Consider the following 24,268-nt stretch of genomic DNA (forward strand, 5'->3'; position numbering starts at 1 on the left):
GGTGTGACGACATAGTTTAATAAACTTTTTCGATTTTCTGTTTCAGATTACCAGGAGAGCCAAAATCACCTGCGCCAGCGGATAACTTATTTTTTTGCACACATGCATATTATTTTGTAAATAAATGACGAAATATTTTTTACAAAAAAAATTTTTTTATTTACTTTCTTTAATCATACCTTTGGGGAAAAAACATTCATTCAATTTTATGCAATAGTTCCGGAGAAAAAAATGATTGAAAATATGCTTTTTTTTGTGCGTTCACAGTGAAATGCCCCCTTAATAGACACCCTCGTACGAGGTCACAAGAGACCCCAGCACTGGTTACAGAATAAGTTCTATACCTGTATTGACGTATAATCCGTGTCTATAAGCGATCCTTATGTAGTTCTCCAGGGTTCATCACGGCTATGCTATGAGCGTCGCGTGTTTTTGTCTCGTTCACGTTTTTATTTTTCACCAGTCGCTATTCCCGGACGCGGGGGATAACGAATCTTCAGTAAAAATTCCCCCCGGGGCCAAGATAAATGGATCCTGCTTTCGAAATTACAATATGAATCGCGCCCACTTTTTCGAGGAAGGACTCGAGAAGCGAGGCCAGCGTCGGTGTCGGCCAGAAGACGATGGAACGATTTGTTTCTGGTTTCTTAAGCACACCGGGACCCTTTACCTATTCATAGCTCGTACGGAGTCGTTCGTTAGGTGAATGAATAAATTTTGGAAGCAGCTAGCTGGGTGGGAAGCGAGCGGGAATCATGCTCGAAGAGACACCGTCGAACTTTAGGGAAAACCTAGCGAAAGCAGGATGCTGTCGAGACTATTATTCGATACTAAAGGATCATGACTCTGCAATAAATAAATTACACCCAATTCTACAGGTCCCAAACAAACAAATAAAAAACAGGAAATTTCGCGACCGTGTCGAGTTGATTTATTTCAAAGTCTAGAAATGGATCAAGATTCTAGGAATTCCAGCAATTTTAGGATTCTAGAAATGTAACGATAAATAAAGCAGGTTTAACGAGAGCGTTGAGACTAAAGCCTCGAAAAGGTAAGTGGCCCAGACCCCTTCTATACTTTTTAGAGGTTCTACATGTGGCCTTCCAAAACTGATGGTTCCCCACTCCTCTAGCCTATGAATTTGAGTGGTGAGCGTCGAGGACGCTGGAAAAAATTACGTTCGGTCCCACGGGTCGTGGAACGAAAATCGGTTCGCGACAGAAGGTCAACAGTCTTCGCGGAGACTCTTTACGACGTTAAAGCGTCTTCGAGGCGATTGCGACATACGCACGGCCCTTAAACGTTCCCCCATCGCGGCGAGTGTCTTTTCGTTAGGAGAGAGAGGCGCGTCGCGTAAATATTTAGGCTGTTCGGCCGGCAGTGAGTGTTTTATTTCCACGATTCCTTCGGCAAATAAACCGATTTCGACGACGGATTCGCCGAAAGCGGAGGACGAGATCGGAACATCTGTTGCTCGACCGTCTATTTCCAGAATTTCTACCCCGATTATGCGCGCATGAGAAGTGGAGTACGTGTATTTTCGCGAGGGAATTGTTTGAATCCTCTTTTACCCGATCGTGCCGCAAATAATGCGAATTTTACCTTGTATTTGCGGAAGACGCGATTAGGGTAAACGTACCGATCGCCGACGATGACCCACTGATCGACTTTCCACCACTTTTAGCAAATAATTAGCTGTGAGATTCGTTTCACTCTCCCTGAGGCAATGTATTCGAGATTTTTGGAGGAAAAATGTATGGAAGGTACCGAATTGGTAATGTTTGTGCTGGTTAATGCACATGTGAAGGCATTACATGAATTTTTTCAATGGTATTGGAGTCATTATTAATGTACCAAAAATACATATTGTAATTAGTGAACACTCTATGCCCTGGGTCCCACAAGTTATTAATCAATAAAAATAAACAACAAGCAATTTATCTACCGAATCGAACGAGAGTCACGAACAAATTGCAACACGTTCCACTCGTTATCTGATGGGACAATAAAATTTGTCCCGTCCCTGCCCCTATAAAATTGCATCGCGAAATACAATTCACGGCTGCACTCACTCAGACATGCCAGTCCATATGTTGCTCGAATTGATACGAAACACGAGTGCGTACAGATAATTTTTCTACATATCAACCCGACTCGAAACAAAGGGAGAATCGTCGATCTTATCACTCCGTTTTATCCCTTCCGCCAGCAGCTGATCGAACTGTCTCTATTAATCTCGAACACCTGGACTCTGAAGTGGGTGCGAGCCATGACCCAGCCCCACCACGAAGCCTTCGAGTCGATAATTCTCCTGCGACCAAGCGATTGCAACGATTGCTTGGAAAGTCGTACGTGCTCGGAATTCCCCGCGGATCCTGTCACTCGGGGTTAAAATTCTGTCATCGATCGACTGGGAGCATTGATCATTTAGAAGGGAAATCGCTCGAGTTCACGTCGAATTATTTGGTGCTCCGTGATTTTATTTTGTGGAAAAAGTGGAAAGGCGGCTGTTGTGCCTCATAAAAGAAAATTACGTACAATGGGTGTAGAAAGTATTCGTACACCAATCAATTTCCAAAAAAACTATGTAAAATTGTAATTTATTAACTTATTTATTATAAACATTGACATTCTACATATTCTCGGATATGTTTAGAATAGATAGAGTACAAAAAAAATTGCTATTTATGTAAGTTACGAAATTAACAAATAAAAAGAACAATTAATCGATAGAAATATTGAAGCAATAAGCATTCGCACAACTGTTTAAGTTTTAAAACTTCATTAAAAAAAAAAAAAAAAACAAGAAATTTACATTAATTTATAAGTATATAATACATCCTTCGTGGGATTTCCTTTTAATTTTATAATTATTGTAACTCTTCTAAGCGTTAAATTAACTAAATTATTAGTTATTCGAAGTGGCATTTTTTTTCATTCCTCTATTAGAGCCATTTTTAAAAGTACTTTATTGGAAATTTGATGTTTTCTAATAAACTAATGTGTTTACGTTACAAACTCTACTGTAAATGGTTCGTCATAAATAGACTGCGGATCTTTATGCATTTATAGGAAATTCGAACGTGCAATAAATTACAAAATACAAACAATATGCAAGAATATAAAAAAGATTGAAAGTAACGTTCATATTATAATATTTGCAGAATAAAATAAATTTCTATTTAGGTTCAATTTTTCTAGGCACGTTCGCGAAGATTTTTTTTTTGCATAAAGATCCGCAGTCTACTCATAAGAATCGTACAAATACTTATTGCTTCTATACTTTTACCCACTTTTCGCATTTTTGTTGTTAATTTCACAAATCATATTAACTAGTAAATGTTGTTTGGACTACATCTATCTTAGAGACTTCCGAGAATATGTAAAATATCGTTGATTATAAAAAAAGAAGTTAAAAAACTACAATTTCACGCAAACATTTTTTAGGAAATTGATCGGTGTACGAATACATTCTACAGCCACTGTAGTACTCCCCATTTCAATTTTGTATAATGCTAACCATTTATGAAATTATTGTCCAGCAATTCTGTAAAGTATACTAATAAGAACCAAAGTATTGTAGTATTTTTGTGAGTGGGGGAAAGGCCTCAAAGAATCCCACTCGAGGTACTTTCACCTCGGCAACGCTCACGAAAAATGTCTTCCAAAACCGAGGCAAAGAATTCGCCTCCCAGCTGCGGAGATTTCGCTGAACATTCAGACCGAGCAACGCGTTCAAACTAGCATTACAAACGGTCTCACGCGAATCGCCCCGTTCCCCTTGACCACCTGGCAATAAGCTAGCCGAGCAGTTTACCAAAAGGCTGCTGCCGTGCACGTGAGAGCTGGTTTATTCGAAAGGAAACGAAACGGAGTCACGAACACGTGCGCGCCCGAGTTAATTTCCTCCCGTGACCGTGACACCAACGATTTCCCTCGAATCTCCTCGAGACCGTGTTCCTACACGCTAACTGAGTCATTTCCTCCTACATTTTTTCGCATCGACGTCTCGCATAACGCGTGCACTCGGATCAAAGTGCGCTGGAAACACGTGCTGGACGCCAGATAAAATTGCAAACGAGCCGACGCTGTTCGATCATCTGAAAATCGAGATCGCGTTCAAGTTGACACGACTTGGAGCGTGAAACATGGTCGCTGGATGTGGTCAGTGAATTGCTGTGTAGACAACAAAATTTCTGAATTGCGTGGATGAATGCTTGTGGGTGGAAAAATTTAATAGATTCTATTAGTGGAATCTCTGAGAGCTTTACTTTGTTTTCGTGGCGGAAATATTCGTGGATAGGCCTGTTCCTTCGGAGGAACAAGGAGTACGTGAGATTCTTACTCTTTCAAATCTCCATCTTTTCTGGCCATAGTCAAGGTGAACCCAAAGTTAGGAGGAGATCTAAAGGAGATCTAGAGGGAACACGTCCCTCGAATGTAGAGTTATTGAAAAGAAAGCTTGTCTGCGCGATCGGTTGCAATGATGTCAGCAGACCTCGCCTAGGATCATGAAAATAGACGTGAAATAATGCCGATTAAACCGTGAACGATTTGCGCGATCGTTGTCGCGCTCGGCGTGTTGTTGCTTCGCTGGGATAATTGATGGTGTTGTCGTTTGCTGGCGGTGTTTCTCTTTCTCTTCTCGTCGCGTTGCGCAATGCCGATTATTGCGTGCAGTTTGCGTAACGCGAAACGATTTTCGCAGCTAAGCCACGTGTTCAAGCTTCATTTAAAATGTTAATAACACCGCTGCGGATGCTGGCTGGGTAGATTTACCAGCGTCGCAGCGTCGAAGATCCTGCGTGTCGCATGGCCTGTGAATTTTCAAGCTCGTTTTCTCTGGAAGCTCTCCAAAGAGCTGGAAAAACTTTTGGCACTCTTTGGCAAAGAATCTTCCTGGTTAGATCACAGATTGTCACGTTGATCGACTTTTCATCGAAGAAATTCATTTAATAAGGCGTCGTAGAAAATAAATCTGACAATTGTTTTGCAAGACAAAATTTTAACCTGGTAGAAATTTTAATGAGCCTGTCAGTGAACATGTCCGACTTCGAGTTCAATGTACTCTTTCAGTAGAATCTCCATTACTATAGGGAAGCAGAGCTGCGAATCAAGTTAACCAGTCCAGCGAGAAGCCTCACGTATGTTTGTATGTACTACCTGTGGTTGCTGCTACCAGTTGCTTCCACCTCCTTTCGATCGTTGCTAGCGATCATCCCTGATACTTGTCAAGACATTGCAACGAACGATGCTCTGATGCAATAATCGAGGTTCAACCGTATTCACGATTCGTGAGTCACTTCCAATACCAAGTTTCGCTTCGTGAATCTCTATTCGCGGACACTTTTGCTATTTCTGTTGCATTTTCGCATATGGTTGGCCTCTGGTAAAAACAAATGTACTCAGAAAAAGGTAGAACAAAATTATCCAAAAAGAAATTATACGAAATTAGAAAATGTGTCCATGCAGATTTGAATCTTGAAAGAATCGAGCTTGTACATATCTAAGTATTCGAACCTTGAAAGTTCAAATACACTAGGCCTTCGTTAGAACCTTAGAACGACAGTACTTTATCATTGCAATGAATGCTAGTAAAATTTTATTAGTTCCAAAGAAGCTGAATATTTTTCTATCCATTGTCTTAGAACCACGTGGCACGCCTAGCTCGTGAAATCACTTATACATCGATCACGATGAAAAGTCATCGAGTCGTCAGGTCTCGATCGATCGCAGGTACTCGTCATCGCGATTCCGTGATCGGGGCGGATCTTTATGCAAATCGGCGCGATAGGCTCGGCAACATACGCGTTTTGCGCGTTCCTAGGCGTTCTCCAACGATTGAGTCATGCGCCGATTATTTTACGAACGGGATAAGAATCGACGCTGACGGGATCAAGATCGAGGAGGTGACTAATGGCGCGTCCAGAATAATTGACGATCGGAATCATCAAACGCGAATTACGCAATGTGGACGTTTCGCGAGACTCGACGTCGCTCGACGTTTAAATTCGATCAATGGATCCCTCGTGAAATCCCCCGATGAAATGTCGTGGAATTTTTTAATTACGTACGCTCAAATCCTAATCCCTACTGTGCCAATTGAAAGAGCAATTAAAGAATTTTTTATTGGCCGTGGATATTAGAACGATAAAATGAAATCAAGAATTTTTGTTTTCTGACAATGTGAAGCAACATATGATTATATAATATCGAGTGATAAATACGTTATTATTTCGTTGTTTTGGGAAAAAGAATAACATTAATTTCATTTGACATATCAACTCGATGCTTGAAGAACAAACGTGCGTAGGGAAATCGAAGTGGAAGTGGGAGAGCGAGATAAGATAGAAAGAAGGACATCCAATGTAAGAGTATTATCTGTTATCACTCCGTGGTACGGTAACTAAATGAGACCCGGAATGTTCGGTCAGCTTTTAATTCGAACAAGAGGAAACTTAACGCAGGCGTATCACGAGCTTGCAATTAAGGTAAAAGCACAAATAGTAGGACGCCCTCGAGACTCTTTTCCCCAATGAAAGTGTTACAATTATTACTGAAATATTTTTCGTAAAGAATTCACTACTGGAGCATTGAATAATATCACAAACTTGGGATGAAGGTTTGACACACATTTTAACGACACAGATTTAATTTCGCTATAGTCGAATTAAAAAAAAAAAGCTAAAAGAAGAGAATATAAACAATACGTTGCGGGCACGAGAGGAAAAATCTTGAAACATCTACGCTAACAGATTTATGGTATTGAATGATTAGCAACCAGAGTAAACAGCAAAAAGAACGCTATGTTATAAATAGAAAAAGGTGAATTGAACAGAATAAGATATTCGCATTTACCGCACGCGTGAGCTCGGCGTTGACAGGACGATATTCACCGCAAAAGGATTAATAATCGTCGGAGGTATCCGCGGTACGAATTCACGATTAGAAGCCTCGTCGGTTTCAATTTCTGAGCGGTGCCAGCACGCACCTCATGCAAATCAGTCGACACGATTGTGCACGCCGGTCTTGCACGCAGCGTTCTCGCGGCGAACTGTTCATTCGCGTACATTCCTCGTCACTGAATCACCAATATTTTTCTTTTCGAAAGGAACACTGCGATCGATTACGAAGATAGAAGGGATCTGCGCGAGGGGAATCGGTGAAATTGTCCGTTGAACGAGCACGACTAAACAAAAATATAAATAATCTTGAATGGATAGGTGCTCGTCGAAAGACAACCTTCCAGTGGCAAACAGGCTCGAACAAACTCAAATTTATTATTAAAAAAGATGCGCGGAGAAATATCATAAGCTTTGTACACGATTCTCATATACAATATATTATATCATCATATACAGTACACAACATATTATATCATCATATACAATATATACAATATATTATATCATCATATACAATATATACAATATATTATATCATCATATACAATATACAATATATTATTTTTAATTATTTCATGCATTATTCAATTTAATTCCATATTAAATGTTTCTGCATTTGTGCGCTTGCGGTACTTGAGTTGCTTGCGTTTGTTTTTTGCGGTGTTCTTTTGTTAATGTTTTTTCTGCTGTGTTGCTTTTTGTTTTTAGGATAGAATAAGATAGGATAAGGATAGTTGTAAGGTAGATTTAAGAAGAAAAGTGTAAAAGATGTAAATGGGAAAGATGGAGCCATGCGAACCCCTTGGGGGAGCATTATAATAAATACAATACAAATATTTTTGCATTTAATTGAAAAAAGTGTCTTCAAGACTAGTCGTTTGTCCCATCATGGTAAAAATATTTACAAATGAACGTCAGTAGGTTTAGTATTAATCAGAGAAGAAATGAAGAAAAAAAGGAGGACAATCTTCTTTCGTCGGGTAAACAACATCCTAAGATCAAAACAAGGCGTAACGATACCGAGATTGCGCAATTGAATGCATAATGCGCGGGAAGACCGTGAAAACGAATCGTGGATAAGTCGACCAACGTGTACCAGTGGTATGAATTATGCCAGTCGGTCGGAAGAGGTGCAACAAGAAGCATCATCGTCGATCCTCCTCCGTTCGGATGGCGCCTTAAGCCGCGACCGCATGTAAATTAATAAACGAGCGATCCCGGAGAACCGACGTTGGATCGTCGTTGTCCTTGGCACGCTTCTTTTAAGGACCAGCCAGTTAAGGTTGCCTCGCTGAAAAGTACCGTTCTTCCACGAATCGCGATCGTTTAGCACGAGCTGTTTAATTGCGAGGCGAACGTTTTCTTGCCTCGCTGAAATCTCCTCCATGAAAACTCATTTCAATGCGGACAATCATTTTTTTTTCAGCTCGATTCTTGTCTCGCGAGCAAATAATAAAATCTTCGTGTCGTAAAGAAGCGGTAGCCATTAATTTTATTTCATATTATATAAATTTCTTGAACGTTTTCGATCCTCTTATATGTAGTTTATGAATTAAAGAGTTGCTAATAATGATATTCTGAAATTCTTCGAAAGAAGAGATGGGAACTGGTTGCCTACGTAAGAATTAATTAAAATATATTTAAATGCAGCCAAGAGTAAAAGAAAATATTGACTCTATTCGTTAAATTATATTTTATCTACTAATATTGATCCTTTGAATCCATTATGCATATTCTAACACAGAGAACCTATTCAAAATATACTAACAATCTATCATACAAATTAATATAGTCGCAAATACATCGCTTTGCATAAATGCATGTAAGCTCACAGTCCAGAAATAATAGATCTAGGAAATCATGAACTACCAACAAGTAGGATTGCTTCCCCCTCGAATTATGCGAAATCACAATATGCTAAATTTAATACGTCAAGAGTGAAATGGTTAAGTTACAGATAAAGAACGATCAATATGCAAAATCATGCGATAATTCACTCGTTAATGGTTTTAGGCTCGCTGAGAACTTATCGATGAGATTTAATCGCGATGGAAATTTATTTTTTTTTTTTTTTCTTATAAATAATCCTTTCGATATTCGTGGCTGAATATTTCGAAGCCACTCGTCGAGGAAAACATGTATTCTGCAGAAGTCGAGACGGAGTTGCGAACGCGACGCGTAGGAAAAAATATGCAAATGAAGATGCTGTTGAGGAAGAATCGACTAGTGGCAAAAGAAACTAAAAATCCTTCAACTATGTTGCCAACGCAGGTTCTCATTGTGGTTTCACGATGCTAGAGCACGATCTTGCTCGTTACGGAGTCAATCAGTGCTATTCAATTTGATTTAAGACGATTCGCAATCTTCTATAACTTGGAATCAAATTATTCGTTTTCGGTTAATTGAAATTTATAAAATACACAGCTATTATCGCTTACAAGCTCGAATTTCCAAAAATGAGCATCCGTATCTCTCGTTCGATATTCGAAATGTTTGTCGAGGCAATAATTTCCCTTATCTTTACCGTACGTACAGTTCCTTTCAATGCGAATCAAACCCGTGGGCGGATGAGAGCCACTGTCCGTCCGACAGGATGTGGGAGGCGAATGTCAAGGCTAAACACTCGTCGTAACCCGTGCCCCTCGGCTCCCTAGACGGGCTCTCATCTGATTCTGTTTGTACTCCGATTTTCGCCTTTTTTTTTTTTTAACAGCCCTCGCAACATTTCGCGTCGCGCATGTAAACCAACCTTCGAGCCGCAGAAAATAATTTACGAGGCACTCTGGCCCTTGTTACGCTCCTGCTGGCCCCCTTTCGCAGAACAATTCGTAAGAAACGCGTTGCTCGCGTTCAACCACGAAATTACGCTCCCCCATTCGCCCCCTATAATATCCAAATGAAAGATTCGAGATTACTCGAGTAAGTGTTGCTCTTTTGTTTGATAGCAGAGCCTCGCGAAAGTGATTTGTGGTTATTAGCGACAAATAAAAAATCGTTTACCTTCTGTTTGTTGTTTTGAGGTAGTGTGCTCATTTCTGGCTTTGCCTTAACCTGGATTTTACTGTTATCGCGTGCGACCATCGCTCGAGATCGTACGGCGCAAAATCCGACGCGAGTAGCCTCTCCGACGAGGTACGAGTCTTTGTGCTCTTTGTTAAAGCCTCGTTGTCACGCTCCACGGAATCGTTTTCGTTGTTATGCTGCGCGAATGGGTTCCGACGATCCTTTCGACTCCAATAACGCTTGCGTTTAATTTTACTCTTAGCGTGTTCGTTAGGCCAATGAAGAGTTTAGGCTGGAGGAGACCAGTTCTCGAGGTGACCCCTCGGGTGCTAAACTGCGCTCACGGAATGGGCAACAGTAAATACGCAAAATTCTCATCTCGATAAAATTTCGAATGATTAAAAGTAAAATAATCTTGCATTTATTTTATGTTACCATTGCTTCAAATAAATGCGATTTTTTTAATGGCAAATTTAGAAATTTACGAGGACGTAATCTAATTTTATTACAAACTTTTACTTGTATGGAGTAATAGAAATATTAACGTAATTCTTAGTCTCCATTCTTCAACGCTGGTAACAAGGACTCGAAGCTAGGAATTTAGTGTGACCCAAATCCAACCTATATTCAACCTCGTCTAATCAAAATCTAATCAAACATTCCCGAAATCTAGCCTGCATCTAGCCTAAATCTTACAGAGACTTAATTCAGACCTAAAATAAACGCTAGTCCAGATCTAACACAGATCTAAACGTGGGACGTTCTAATCGTCTCGAATACATGAATAGTCAAACGCTAAAGCTGTTTGCGATTGGAGCGAGGAAGGGGGTCTCGTGTAATTGATTCCAAGCTCGGCGAACCGAGAACAATTAAGTTTTAATCCTTCTTTACAATAAAACTATTCCCAGGCATTAAAATCCACTTAGGCTGAATCGTTAAATTCCTGCTCGAATTATGTGAACCAGGAAACTAATAGAAATCGTGAAATTATTTTATTTTAGAATTGCAATCGACTGTTAGTAGCAAACGCAAAATTCACGCGTAACTCTCAGTCCAAATGGGGGATTCTAATAGGACGAGTTGCCAGGACGGAGAGCCATGAAAACGAAAGGCAATAATTATCATGGCCGCAACGAGCAAACGCGGCAATTATGGGGCTCTGGATAATGGGTCGTCATGGAAACCCTCTGGATAACGCTCAACTTTCTCGCTGCATTTCACGTCTCCCCCCTATTGTCGTCGATGGACCGTCCTCAGCGTTGGAAATTGCTCTAATAAACTAAGCCGCACTTAGACGATCGTAACCCTACTTACTTAGAGAGGAGGTGCCCAGAAAAATGACGAGACAGAACAAGAGGAAATTTATGGTCACCAACAATATTTTGCTTCGATGATATTACAAAACCTGTTAAGAAAACCTACAAATGTGTTTGGTGTGTCTACATATATTTCGTAATATTTTATTCTACTATTTACATTCTAATTTTCACTCAACAAGTATCGTCGTCTACCTTTTATTTGCTCGATGGACATTGCAAAATTTGTTAAGAAAACTTAGAAATGTATATTACGTATCTATATAAATTTTGTAATATTTTATTCTGCAATTTACATTCTAATTTTCACTCAACAAGTATCGTCTACCTTTTATTAGTTATTGCAAAAATGTATCTAGATAAGTATTTCGCCCATCTCCAAGGAATCCCATCGCTGACCATTGCGTGATAGTTCCCAGTTTCTTTCAACGAGCCTTTCAATGACCCACGTTAATTGCTCGGTCTTATCCTGATCAATTATTTACCCTAACTGGCGAACGAAAATTTATTTTACGACCCAAGCAGAGGTCCCGCCCTTCCCTCACGAATTCCTACTACAAGGATATTGGAACTTTTCTCCCAACTAGGGTGGAAAGTTAATTCCACAGAGAGAAGATACGCGAAGACACGCGAAGACACGCGAGCTTCGATTTCAAGGATCCTCATTTATGTAATGGCGTTGCGTTTTCTGTCTTCCTTTAGGAAAATGAATTATTCGAAGTAGGCCTATTGAGATCGAAGGTATATAATTTTTCTGACTGTGTCACTGTGGGATTTCGATTATCCGTATGTCGATATTCTCCTTGAAACTCCTACAAAGTGTAAAGAAAGAGGAATTAACCTTTCCAAAGTTCTAGATCACCCCTTTGGCCTTCTCACTGCTGTTTTTTCTCGATGCATTAGCCGATTGGTTTTGCCAAGGCAGCGTAAAACCAGTTTCATTTCGATTCGTCTATTAGAACGTGGAAAGCTGCATTCGATCCTCCATAATCCAAATTAAATTTAAATTAAATTACGAAAAAATAATTCGGGTCCAATGCACCTAGGAAAATATTTCAGTGAACGTGTTAAAGCATGGAATGTAGAATTCGGATGTATTGGAACAATTACTGGGGACGTATATATCTCGGCAGCTCAGAAAGGGGTTAAGCAGGTCGCGGTGCGATTCATCGAGCTGGATAAAATCACAGAGGTACGACGCAAAGGCTGATTGACGTTACGCAATGGTCTGCGACGCTAACTCCTTCCTGCTTTGAAGAAAGTGAAACGGATGCCGCCCACGATGGCGCGTAAAGCATATACCCGCCGCCGTTGGACCATAGAGTTTAATAGGATATCGTCCTGCACCGCCGTAAATTCCACGAGGGATCCGCGCTGGGCACGGCCAGATATTAAATTACGTTTAATAACATTCAGAAGTTGTAAGGCCGCCGCGCGAATAGGGCGCAAGCGATTATCCTTTGTCAGGGGAGCCTGCCCCCGCAGTATGTTAATTGCACCGCCATACACGCTCGCGCTCGTTGTTATCGAGCTCGCGTGAGCGCGTGTGGGTGCGCACGTGTACATATACAGCGCCCGTACGCCACTTTACACGATCTTTTCATTAATTAAGAGCACCACCGAGTGGCACTACGCTGACGCGAGAACTCAGGCGAGGCGTTCGACCGTTTTCAGGATGTACAATGCTAATATGAAATGTCAACGTGACACTTGTTGACATTTTTATAGTATTATTATATATAAAAATGTTATACATGGAATTTTTGTTGATCGTTAAATAATGCTTCGTAGGCATAATTGAAAATTGAAAGTATCATGACTTGAGAGTCTCGAATATTTTACGGTGGTTCTTAATTGATATCATTTTAACTCGAGCATATTTCATGAGTAGCAAACTACTAAACGAGATGTCAGGTGAACGTAATGATAATATAACGACACAGTGGATATTCGAGATTGGGAAAGCCCGCTTTATCTTATCCATCTTCCGTTTATCGTTATCTAACCATTTCCTCAGGAAATCTATGTATTGAATAGGAACAAATCCTATTATCTTTCTTGCTCTACGTTTTACGGATTTCGAGGCAAATTTTTCTATCTAAATGGCAAACACAATTTTCCCATCGTAACAAGGATAATTCATATTTGCATTAAAATAAAAGGTTTCTTGGCATATAAGTCGCTTCGAGACAATTTTTATTTCAACATATGGGCAAGTTATCCTGCAATCAATCTAAAGTGCACACAAATAAATTCGTCCATAATCCTTGAAGAATAATTTTGTTACCCTCCTCGCGTTCGTTTAAAACGAAGCGTCGACCTCTCAGTCTACATTCAGGAGGGTTCGTTCACACGAAAGATAACGAAAAACGATGAACTCGAACGATCCCGACTAATCGGTGGTAAACGGTTCCTTGAAAGAATCCATTAGAAGGAATTCTCAATGGCCGATTGCGTTTGTGGTAATGCACGTACGCTTTCTCGCGTCAGCCGGATTAAGGCTGCATCTGCGTAACTTTCAACCAGGTGACCAACGCTGATGAGGGTTAAGTAGCCTGCGGGAAGGCCCATTAAGTCAGGTTTTCAGTGTGCACAGTAGCCACGTCGCCCTCTCGCAGAGATCGGCTATGATACCGATGTAATGAGAAACGAATGAACGACTAAAACAGTTTTAGAATAAACTGTAAACTTGATGTGGGGAAAATATGCAACTAAACATTTGGAGTAACGAAAATGTCGTTGGCTATATTTTATAGACAGTCCCTTAAATATTTGACCTTTATTGGAGAAACTTATCTAAATTAAATGGTTTGATGTTTTCAAATAAATGTCTTATTATAAATATATACATAAAATGTACTATCGTTAATGATCGTTTAATTCAGATAAATTTTTCCAGTAGACATAAAGAGTACGAATATATGTACAGAACTAAACACAGATATACATTGGGTTGTCTGGAAAGTCCATGCCGATTTTTAGTAGGCGGTACAGGTCTGAATATATCGGAATGGTTGAAAACAGATAACATGTGGACATTCTCTTAAAAGGTGGAAAAATTGTGGCACGAAATGGTACATATATAATTCAATAAATATATATAAAAATTCAAACGTGTCTTTGAATGTTTCTTAAAAATTGGCACGAACTTTCTGGACAACCCAATAGAATATACAAAAGTACTTAAATCAAGACTGCATCATAATTTTTATTTATGCGTTCTGCCTATATCGAGTTTGCATAATATAATTCTGGAAGACGTGTGCATATGTATCTAAATGCACTGTGTTGACCGTTCGAATTGAAGAAGAGTTCCGCCACTGAAATGGTAAGAGCTTTGAGAACGAGTAGGTTAAAGTATTAATGCCGTATGATTGCCGACGAGGCTCCGCTCCGACGGGGAATAAGTAGCTTTCCTGCGTTAAACCGACCGCGTGACATACCGGGTGGCCCTCGACGAAAAAAGTTTCTATATACAATTCTCTAATTCTCATCAATGGCAACTACGTCCTTTTTGCAACTGAAATTAGGACAATTAAGATAAAATAGAAAGCTGTGGTTAAAAATCGCTCATGTATAATTTTGTTTGCGACGACATCCACGATATTTAACCCTTTGCACTCGAGTGGCGCCTCTAGGGCGATATATGTAATTTAAAAGTGACTTTTTGAACGTACAATTTTAATTTTACATATATCAGAATACAGCTAATTATAAATTGTAATAATAATTCATTGAGTCACGAATGTTCGTAGATGTCTCTGTTCTAAGTAGAGTTTTTTGGTTTTACAGAAATTTATTATAAAAATGGACTGGATTTCATTCTATGGAACAATGGCTCGAGCGAAAAGGGTTAAAACTAAGATAAGCTACCTTCATACCCCCATTTAATATTCCAAAGAGGATTCTGCCAGTGGCTTCGTTACCTAATGCTCTCGGACGAAGAAAAATATTACTGACAAATACATCGAACGGCTTACTTCTCCAGCAGGCAGTATAAGTAATAAACTGCAGGAATGATACCTTAACGGGGGAACCGAAGTACGGATCGGTGTATCTATTTCTCCTTTAGCGAGAAGCATCTTTGGATCGCGATGCGCAAGGGTACACGACTTGACATATACGGTGTATCCGAAGGACATTCGAAAGATTAAATTGCGACTCGCTATCGTTGTCATTGCTTTACGACAGGATGGACTGCGTCCTCTTGTTTGTCGGTGGAATACGGTTGGAAAGTCAGGACCTTCGAGCGTGCGGCTCACCAGCGGACACGTATTCGCGAGAATTACGTCCTGCAATTTAACGCTGGATCACAAATTGCACGTATGTATATACGCGCTCCCGCGCGAATATTTCAGGGCCTCCTGTACTTTACATTTGTAACTTGATAATTGCCCCTTTTCTCGGTACTTCGTTAGCTTTGTTCGCATCTTAAATTATAATATATACTAAAGGGGTTTCCCACTAATCAAAAAATGCAATTTTCAGGGCTCGTGGACTTTACATTTATAACTTGATAATTGCCCATTTTCTCGGTATTTCGTTACCTTTGTTCACATTTGAATTTATAATACACGGTCTGTCTAAAAAGAAACCGAACTTTTGCTATTAAAAGAAAAAAGTGCAAGTAAAGTTTTTACACACACGTTTATTTACTCAAAATAATCTCCCTCTGCGTCAATACAGCGTGGAGACCGCGTAATTAACATTTCGAAGGACCTCTGCAGCTCTTGTTTTAGTAGCCCGTTTAGTACGGCGGTCACAGCTGCCTGAATCTCCGAAATATTGCTATAATGTGTCCCTTTCATTGGAATTTTCAATTTTAGGAAAAGAAAATAATCGCAGGGAGCCAGATCAGGCGAGTAGGGTGAATGATCCAAGGTAACAATGCCAATTCCAATGAAAGGGACACATTATAGCAATATTTCGGAGATTCAGGCCGCTGTAGCCGCCATACTAAACAGGCTACCAAAACAGGAGCTGCAAAGGTCCTTCGAAATGTTAATTACGCGGTCTATACGCTGTATTGACGCAGAAGGAGATTATCTTGAGTAAATAAACTTTACTTGTACTTTTTTCTTTTTATTGCAAAAGTTCGGTTTCTTTTTAGACAGACCGTGTATATACCAAAGGTTTCTTCCACTAATAAAGAAATGCAATCTTCCTTTTTAAAAACACGTTTACCGATAGCAATTTGCTCACAAGAGACCGTAACCCGAATTCTTATTCGAGGGAGAGACGATTCTACTGTTAGCACGTAAATTACAAAGTTTTAGTGCTTCGATGAGGGAAGAGGGACGCAATTACGTTGCGGTGAACTGTTTACAGACCGCGAATGCGTGGAGAAATCGCGCAGAGTTCCCAGCGACGGCGCCAGCGTCACGAATCTGGCACGATCGAAGTTTCAGCGACGAAAAAACTGGGAAATTATATCGCTCACGATCCCTGGACGCCGATAAGGGAACGAAACGGGAGAGCCAGCGTCGCGCTCCGCTCCTGAATTTACGAGGCACCGCGGGCGGCGAGGGTGCAGGGGCGTACAGACGTGGCGCCGGGCGTCCCGACGCCCAGACTAGCAGGGGCCGCACGCACGTTGACCGTGAATCCAGAGACGACCGAGTACGGTAAACTCTGTTCCTCCAACTGCCACGGGAGCTGACCTATCGAGCCTTCGATTTATCGTTTCGAATGAAGAGAGATGTCAACTTTGAGTTAACGCGTTGATTTCCAGACTAATACTTGTGAAAAATATAAGCCTCGCGCTTCATTTCTAAACAACTGAAACTTATTTTCATTGAATTCAAACTCGTACTTATTTTCGCGACTTCGCCAAATTCACGAATTCCATGCAGATTTATTTTCTTTAACTTTTCATTTATTCTCAATTGATTTATTTACTGCTTCAGTGAAAAGCCTGTCATTCATATATGGATTTTATATCAGATTTGCTTCCATGAAACAGAAAAATCGAGTGTTCAAGTTTGAGAGGAGTGTTGGAAAAGTTAAGAGGAAGGATGAATTCATCTCGTTTTATTGCTTAGGGATGATAAAAGCTCTCGATACGATGCGTGAGGGTGATGCTTTTCCACATACAGCCCACAAAACCCTACACTACGATTTTCCGAAGTTCCCTTTCCTTTTCTGAACATTTTCCAAAGAAGTAAACACGACAAATATGTCGACAAACTTCAAGTAACCGTAGTCCAAGGTTTTCCCAAACTTTGTATGGGGTCCTGTTTTCAACCAAGAGCCTATCCGTGGATCTACGATTCGTCTGGCCGTGAATTTATCGCCGACACTTGGCATAAAAGTGATATCGGCGAGGGTTGAAATTTTGATCGGTCTACATCGCCGCTCACGTTCTTTCACGGGGGCATTGTGTTGCCAGGGCGATTCCAGTGACCCCCCGCGGATATTGCTCGTCGCCGAGGGTGAATGAAAAGGGAGGCCACCGCCCCCGAACCACGGAATAAACATCCCGTACACGGGGAACCCCTCCATGTAAGAATTCCTAATTCCACGTGCGGGGCGAAGGGGAACGCGAGGAACCCTTCGAACCTTATCGATCCTTCCAGCGCCCCGTGTCCTGGGGGGACGACACGAACGGAAATCGAGCGACCCCTCTGTCGCTCGTGCCACCCCCACGGTACTTCTTTGTTTCGTTGCCTGTTGGCCGACGAACCGAGAATTTTTGCGGGAACTGCGAGGATCCATCGGCTCTTCGCGAAATTTCGATAAGTAGGATTCACACTCGCGATTGTTCCTCGAGGGGAAAAGCAATTGGTGTCCTTGATGCATAGAACAAGAGTTCCACCCTGTTAAAAAAATGGAGGTTCAGAAGGGAAGGATGGTGGAAGTGTTACTTTTTGTAAGAGATTTCAGGAACGTGATGTTTGTTTGTTGACACAAGGAATTAGAAATTACTAGACTGCAAATGTGTATACATTTATGGCGAATTAAAATATGCCCAACTCTATGAAAACCTTCAAATATGTATGCATTTATGGCAAATGAAAACATGACCAAATCTATGTGTGTGTCCAAATGTGTATACATTTATGACGAATGAAAATATGCCCAAATATATGAGAATGTGCAAATGTGTATGCATTTATGGCAAATGAAAACATGCCCAAATCTATTAGAATATATGAATATGTATGCATTTATGGTAAATGAAAGTATGTCCAAATCTATGAGAACCTTCAAATGTGTGTGCATTCATGGCAAATGAAAATATTCCCAAATCTATGAGAATACGCACAAATCCAAGAATATATAAAATATTCAACGATAATGTACACGTTATACCGTGTGGGAGGGAAAGACATACTTTTACTTATGTTTCTGTATTTGTGAAACCATGGCTTTGCATAAACATTCCTACTCTTCCTATCTCGATACTATATGAACATTAATGTGCAAGGGTTTAAGTAAAATTAAATCCCACCCACTTATTATTATAAAACCTCTAGACTAAACAATATCTTCTCCCAATTAGTCCACCTAACATAGTTCTACAGTACCATACTTCCGTTGCTGTCTGCCTGACAGCTCCGCAGGGTCGGTGAAACCTAAAAGCGATAAAAGGCGAGACTCGTGTACGGCGTGCGGCGGATTAGCGGAAAGGTGGTCGTCAGACTGCGAATGGAGGGAGGGCAGTCCTCCAGGCGCCGTCTGGACTTTCACCCCCCGAAACTCGAGGACATAAAACCGTGGTGAGAGGTGTGAAGCGACCGATGCTCGGATCGTAAGCCCAATTTAAGCCTGGCTAGCTTCGTGACAGGAAGAGGATGCGTACGTGGCACCCTCGTTGCTTCCTCCCTTCGCGACCAGTTGCAAATGAAAATTGCACGCGACGATCGCACCCGTGGCAACTCCACAGGCGCTTCAGGAAAGTAAATTTACGTAAAAGGGATGTGCGCAACCGCTTCTTACACGAATAACACAGTTTAAGGAGATGAGGATGGATTTAGAAGACGGATGGGTAGAGGAGACGTGGAGAAGGAGTTGTTTTATGGTGTGAATGTGGAAAGTATACTGCTAGACTGTGAGACACAAGTATTTGAGAGGAATAATTGGGGTGATGGGAGTAGAATGGCGGAAACTCTGTGCTCCCGAATTAGGCACTCTTCGATAACAATATAAACAGTGTTCAGAGCACCACAAGAGGCCACAACCGTGTTCCCACGCCACTTATAATCGAAGTACATCGTATGTCGATGGTATTATACATTAAAGTGCATCTTACATCGAAGCAGGTCCCTCTGCTGTCGAACGAGCGAATCCTACGGCACAAGATCGGTAAGCGCGCGTGCACAGTTTTCCTTCGCTTCCGTAGCGTGGACGACACAAAGTTTCGCGCAGAGAAACAGCGAGATCTATTAATAGCCCTCGAATAAAAAGGAGCACATGCGGCGTAGGTGGGCGTGAGAACCCGTGGGCGTTCGAAGGTCCTGGTCGTCGTTAAAAAAGCACCGCAACATCCACGGAAAGACGAAGCGCGCGATCCGCGCCACGATTCTGTTCTGGAGCGCCTGGAAGCGTTATTACTATTACGCACTCATAGCCGTCTCGCCTTCTTTGGATCTCTTACCCTTGCGCAATCGGATCCTTGAGGAATCCTCCGAATGATTAACGATCGCCATTTTGGCACGCTCGACGACTTCCCTTTCCCCATCATACGATGATTTCAACTTTGTGATCGAAAATTTGGCGATGCAACTTTCCGCAGACCCATTTTTCTCGACGCAGGTTGCGCTGAATCGTGCCAAACTCTGTTTAGTACCGTGTAGTGCTCAGAGTTGCCAGATGCGGCGACTTATCGCCGTTTAGGCTAGTTTTGAAGTCGTCAGCGACTAAGATTTGAATGAAGACACTTTATGATATAATGTCCTGCGAGTTGGAGCGCTAATTATTTAGTTTGAGCATCAACTAGTTCATGAAGAATTAATACTTTCTCTGTTGAAAGGTGAAATCGATATTCATGGGGAGGTTTAATTCGCGTAAAATATTGCAACGATCTCCAGGAAATATATTATCCATTCTTCTGTCTTTCAAAGGAATATTTCTCCGTCGTATGATCAACTTTCATCGATAGACTCGAAGCAAAAGTCGATGCCGATAATGTCTGCGTTCTGGGATTCGGGAAATGGGTCGTCAGGCTGTTTTCGACGATCAGGATGTAAATGTTTATCGGTCGATCGCCAGTAAAAACAGCGGCGCACGGTGGCAAGCTTTCAGTAACTTCCTGCCGGCCACCATCTGAGAGGAACGTCGAAAGACGGGCTGTAACGTCGCTGGGAATCGGAAATCTATCTGGCGAATACTGCCAGTCTATTTCTCGTGTTTCTCTTCGATCGATGTACTACCACTGGACGACGGTTTAACCAAGACTGGTTGGTCCAATTCATTGTAACGACGAGTTCTAATGACTCCTTCTCATACGATAAAATTGATAACGACATACAGTAACAGTATAAAGCTTAGAACGTGCTTTTATATAAAAAAAAGAAAAATTGTCACTATCGATCTTTCTGTACAATCACTCTTTTGGCTGCTCATTTATAAGTCAACACCTTGTATATTTGGGTCACGTTTCCAGAAGTGCATATCTTCGAAAATGGCTCCTATCGTGGTTTTTCATTGTAACTCTTCGAAACGAACGCTCCAGGAAAGCCAGCGGCGCTGTTCCTCGAATGAATCAGGCGATAAGAAGCCAATTTTTATTCGTGCTCCGTGTGTCTGCGACTGATTATCAGTCTCCTTGTCCGGACGAAAGTCGCGCGGCGCGATAGCGATTCGCCAGGCCCCAGATACGGGACCAGTTCAGGCGAAACGGAGGAAAAAGGACGCGAAAAAGAGGGAAGTGACGAAAAAGAGATAGGGCGGTCCGTTTGGCGCCGCCAAGTGAGTCACCCATCGCGAAATAAATCTCTAAGCTCGCGCACCTCGCGAGCCGTCGACATTCACAAGATGGCGAGCTCGATCTCTCGATGGTCGTCTCTTTTCGGACTGTTTAATGCATAGCTTGGCGACAATTAAGATTCTTTTTAGTTGAGATGCATATACAGCTTTGAAAATGTTAGCATGGTTAGAAATGACTTAACTCCTCGATCTTCGGAGCAAGACTGATCAGGACAACCCTCCTCTATGGTATCATTCTTTGATCCATCCACGTATGGCTCGATTACTTGATCTTCTCGTCTGATACACCTATGGTCGAGCGTTTGCAATGCAGACAGTACAATTATATCACTCAGTGATGGGCAAAATCGTAATCGTAAATACGAATACGATTGTAATCGCATCTTTCCGAGTTGTAATTACGAATACGATTACGATCGTATTATTAAAGGTTTACAGCCATTGAAATTCTTTACCGCAAAACCGACTTCAGATTCGTGTTCCTCACCCCAAAAAACTTAGAAAACCATACATTCGTCGAAATGAAAAATGAACAATTTTCAATTAAAATTCGTGCCCATAGAGCAGAGCCTAGATAGGGTAACTTTTTAAAAAATTGTTATTTTGACGAAAGCATGGTTTTCTAAGTTTTTTAATGCGAGGAACACGAATCTGATGTCGGTTTTGAAATAAAAAATTTCTATGGCTGAAAACCTCTAAAAATACGGTCGTAATCGTAGAGAAATTTGCGAATACGATTACAACTTGGAAAGATGCGATTGCGATTACGATTTTGCCCATCACTGATATCAGTGTATCATTTGATACCTGAAGAAGCTAACTAGGACGCGAGTTGCACCTAAATGCCTCAGTTAAAACAGTTATCGCCATGCAAGTCTTACTAAACTTACAATATTACTCCGATTTTCTCAGTTCCGTGGCCATCATCGACGAACGAGTGCCTTGACGTCGAGAGGCCAGGATCGAAGAGAGTTCCTTTCTACCGCTTCAACGCAATCCAGCAATAATAAATGCAGCGAATAACGGGTCGAAATTCGAGTCGGTAAAGGGATCCCTGGGTCTGGTTTCTTTCCCTGACAAGCCCACCGGCTGTCACTTAATTGACAGCTCTCGTACATTGAAACTTTTCGAAGCAGCGGGACGTTATTTTTGGCGCATCTCACCGGTTAGGCTATTGGTACATTGGCAGCTGTCCAAATGGGATAAGCCCTGACGTATTCTCGTGAAAGCAATTTCGTCTGTGTACATTTCGCAGCGCCGGCTATATGAGCATATTACACCGTGTAAATTATGCGGGTATAATTCGAATTGTTCGCCTGGTTCCCGCCTATTTGCGTTGCCCGCGCGTAGACCGATCCACCCACGCGCGATGCTAATCGGGACGACGTCGTTGCGTCCTGATATAAAGAATACATTAATAACAAACAGTTGCGCGTTTTGGACGGGCTTTCGACGCTTTCTAAATTCGATCGGGGTAAATAACGATTTTAAAAGCAAGAGCAAAAACTTATATTCGTTGTTTTTTTGTGCCAAAGATATTAGCAACTTGTGATTCTTTTCATGGACTACATGTGTATCCCGATGTATATTTTTGCGTGTTTGTTCAACTTTTAAGACCTTGGGCGTCCAACTGATTTTGCTCCCAGTATCGCTTGAAGATATGTAAACAAACGGTCGGTGGGCAGAAGGCGTTCTCCTGTTGTTCTCTCAATCCAGAGTTACGTATGTACTTGGTCAGGGTGCCCAACACTGTTCAGATAGATCATCGAATTTGGCAACGGCAAAGAGAAATATATCACAGGATTAAAGTAAATCATTCGTGAGCGACGAGTTGTAACAGAGAAGAACGGTGTACAGGGGTTAAATTGCTATTTTCATCGCGTAACAAGCTCCGCCCCTGCGTTTATTATAAATTGTCTCCTTCGAGAAAAAGAGGGAGTACCGGCTGAAAAGGTTGGGCAAAAATACGAGTCACGTTCAAGCCTCGAAACGTTTTAAACGGAACTGAAAGGAGCAAACGGAACACGCGAAACTGCCGGGGGAGAACAAAAGCGGACGTGGAAAAGAAAAGGAGTAAATCAACGTCCACCTGAGCCAACGAGTCTCAGCCGTCTAATCTCTCGTTTTCGCTGACATTGCCAGTTCGCGCATTTAGGAACCGACACAGACGCACGTACGGCCGCGTTGTATGTAAATATACAGGCCCACGTCCAGATGCAAACACCTTGTACTCAACAGCTTCATTTCTACCAATTGCTTCGTTACGCTGTGCCCAGTCCTGCCATTTTACGTTGGACCTTTCAAAACATGGATATTTTATTTTTTTTATCATTTTTTACAGAATTATAGCCAGAAATATAATACTTTCACTAGAGGAAACGTTGGCAAAGGGGAGGGTGGACGAAGAGAAAGGAAAGGAGCGGGCAGTAAAAATAAAAATAGAAAGAGACCATAGTTAATGTTAAGGATAGTTTAAGGCTTCGATGTATGTAGATTAAGGATGATTAATTTTAAGTTTAGTATGTAAGATATGAGTATGGTGGTATAAGTGAGGGTGTAAATGATTTAGTGGACTGTAATCCAAGTCCATTTCGTGGCTTAAAAGCTGGAATAAAAACTATATCTATCTATAATACTTTCACTATGCAAGCTAAGTTGGAATATTCCACAATTTTTATACTACCAACGAGATCTAATCCAACCTTTTCGAAGACCATAGACATCCTAGTTATTTCAAAGTTAACGTTAAATAGTCCTATTTGTGTTTCTCCTGAGTATCGACGCGACCAACAATTTTATTAAACGATAAACCAAAATCCGCAAAGACCACACGTTGATATGAAAACTTCCTTCGGTCTGGCAGCCGAAGCGTGAAATTTTGGCAAGCATCTCAGGTATTTGCGTACGACACGAAACAAAGATCATCCCGTCATGTACGTACGTAATACACAAACTCTTGCACACGTAATTTTGCGGAATCGCTGCACGACCTACTGGCAGAAAGATATAAATATGTGCAGGCTGGGTCCAAACGGTCTCGAACGTGCACATGTAAACAGATGCAATAAGCTCGAATACGAAATGGTTCAAGATCACGAAACGTTCAACCTTGAAATG

At 41.3% G+C, this 24,268-nt stretch overlaps 1 long non-coding RNA gene across 4 annotated transcripts in view; it reads right to left on the reverse strand.

The window, feature by feature from the left end:
• LOC128873617 (uncharacterized) overlaps positions 1–24,268 on the reverse strand; it is a 65,703-nt gene that overhangs the window by 28,646 nt on the left and 12,789 nt on the right. Inside the window, exon 1 of one of the 4 annotated variants that reach the window (XR_008456439.1) lies at positions 22,042–22,242. The exons of 2 other annotated variants lie outside the window; for them this stretch is intronic. This is a non-coding gene — a long non-coding RNA (uncharacterized LOC128873617). Of the gene's footprint in view, positions 1–9,905; positions 10,437–22,041; positions 22,243–24,268 lie in introns of those variants that run through there. One more of the 4 variants, XR_008456442.1, reaches the window with a different exon arrangement.

This window comes from Hylaeus volcanicus, chromosome 3, assembly GCF_026283585.1.
Source record: "Hylaeus volcanicus isolate JK05 chromosome 3, UHH_iyHylVolc1.0_haploid, whole genome shotgun sequence".
NCBI classification, from domain to species: domain Eukaryota; kingdom Metazoa; phylum Arthropoda; class Insecta; order Hymenoptera; family Colletidae; genus Hylaeus; species Hylaeus volcanicus.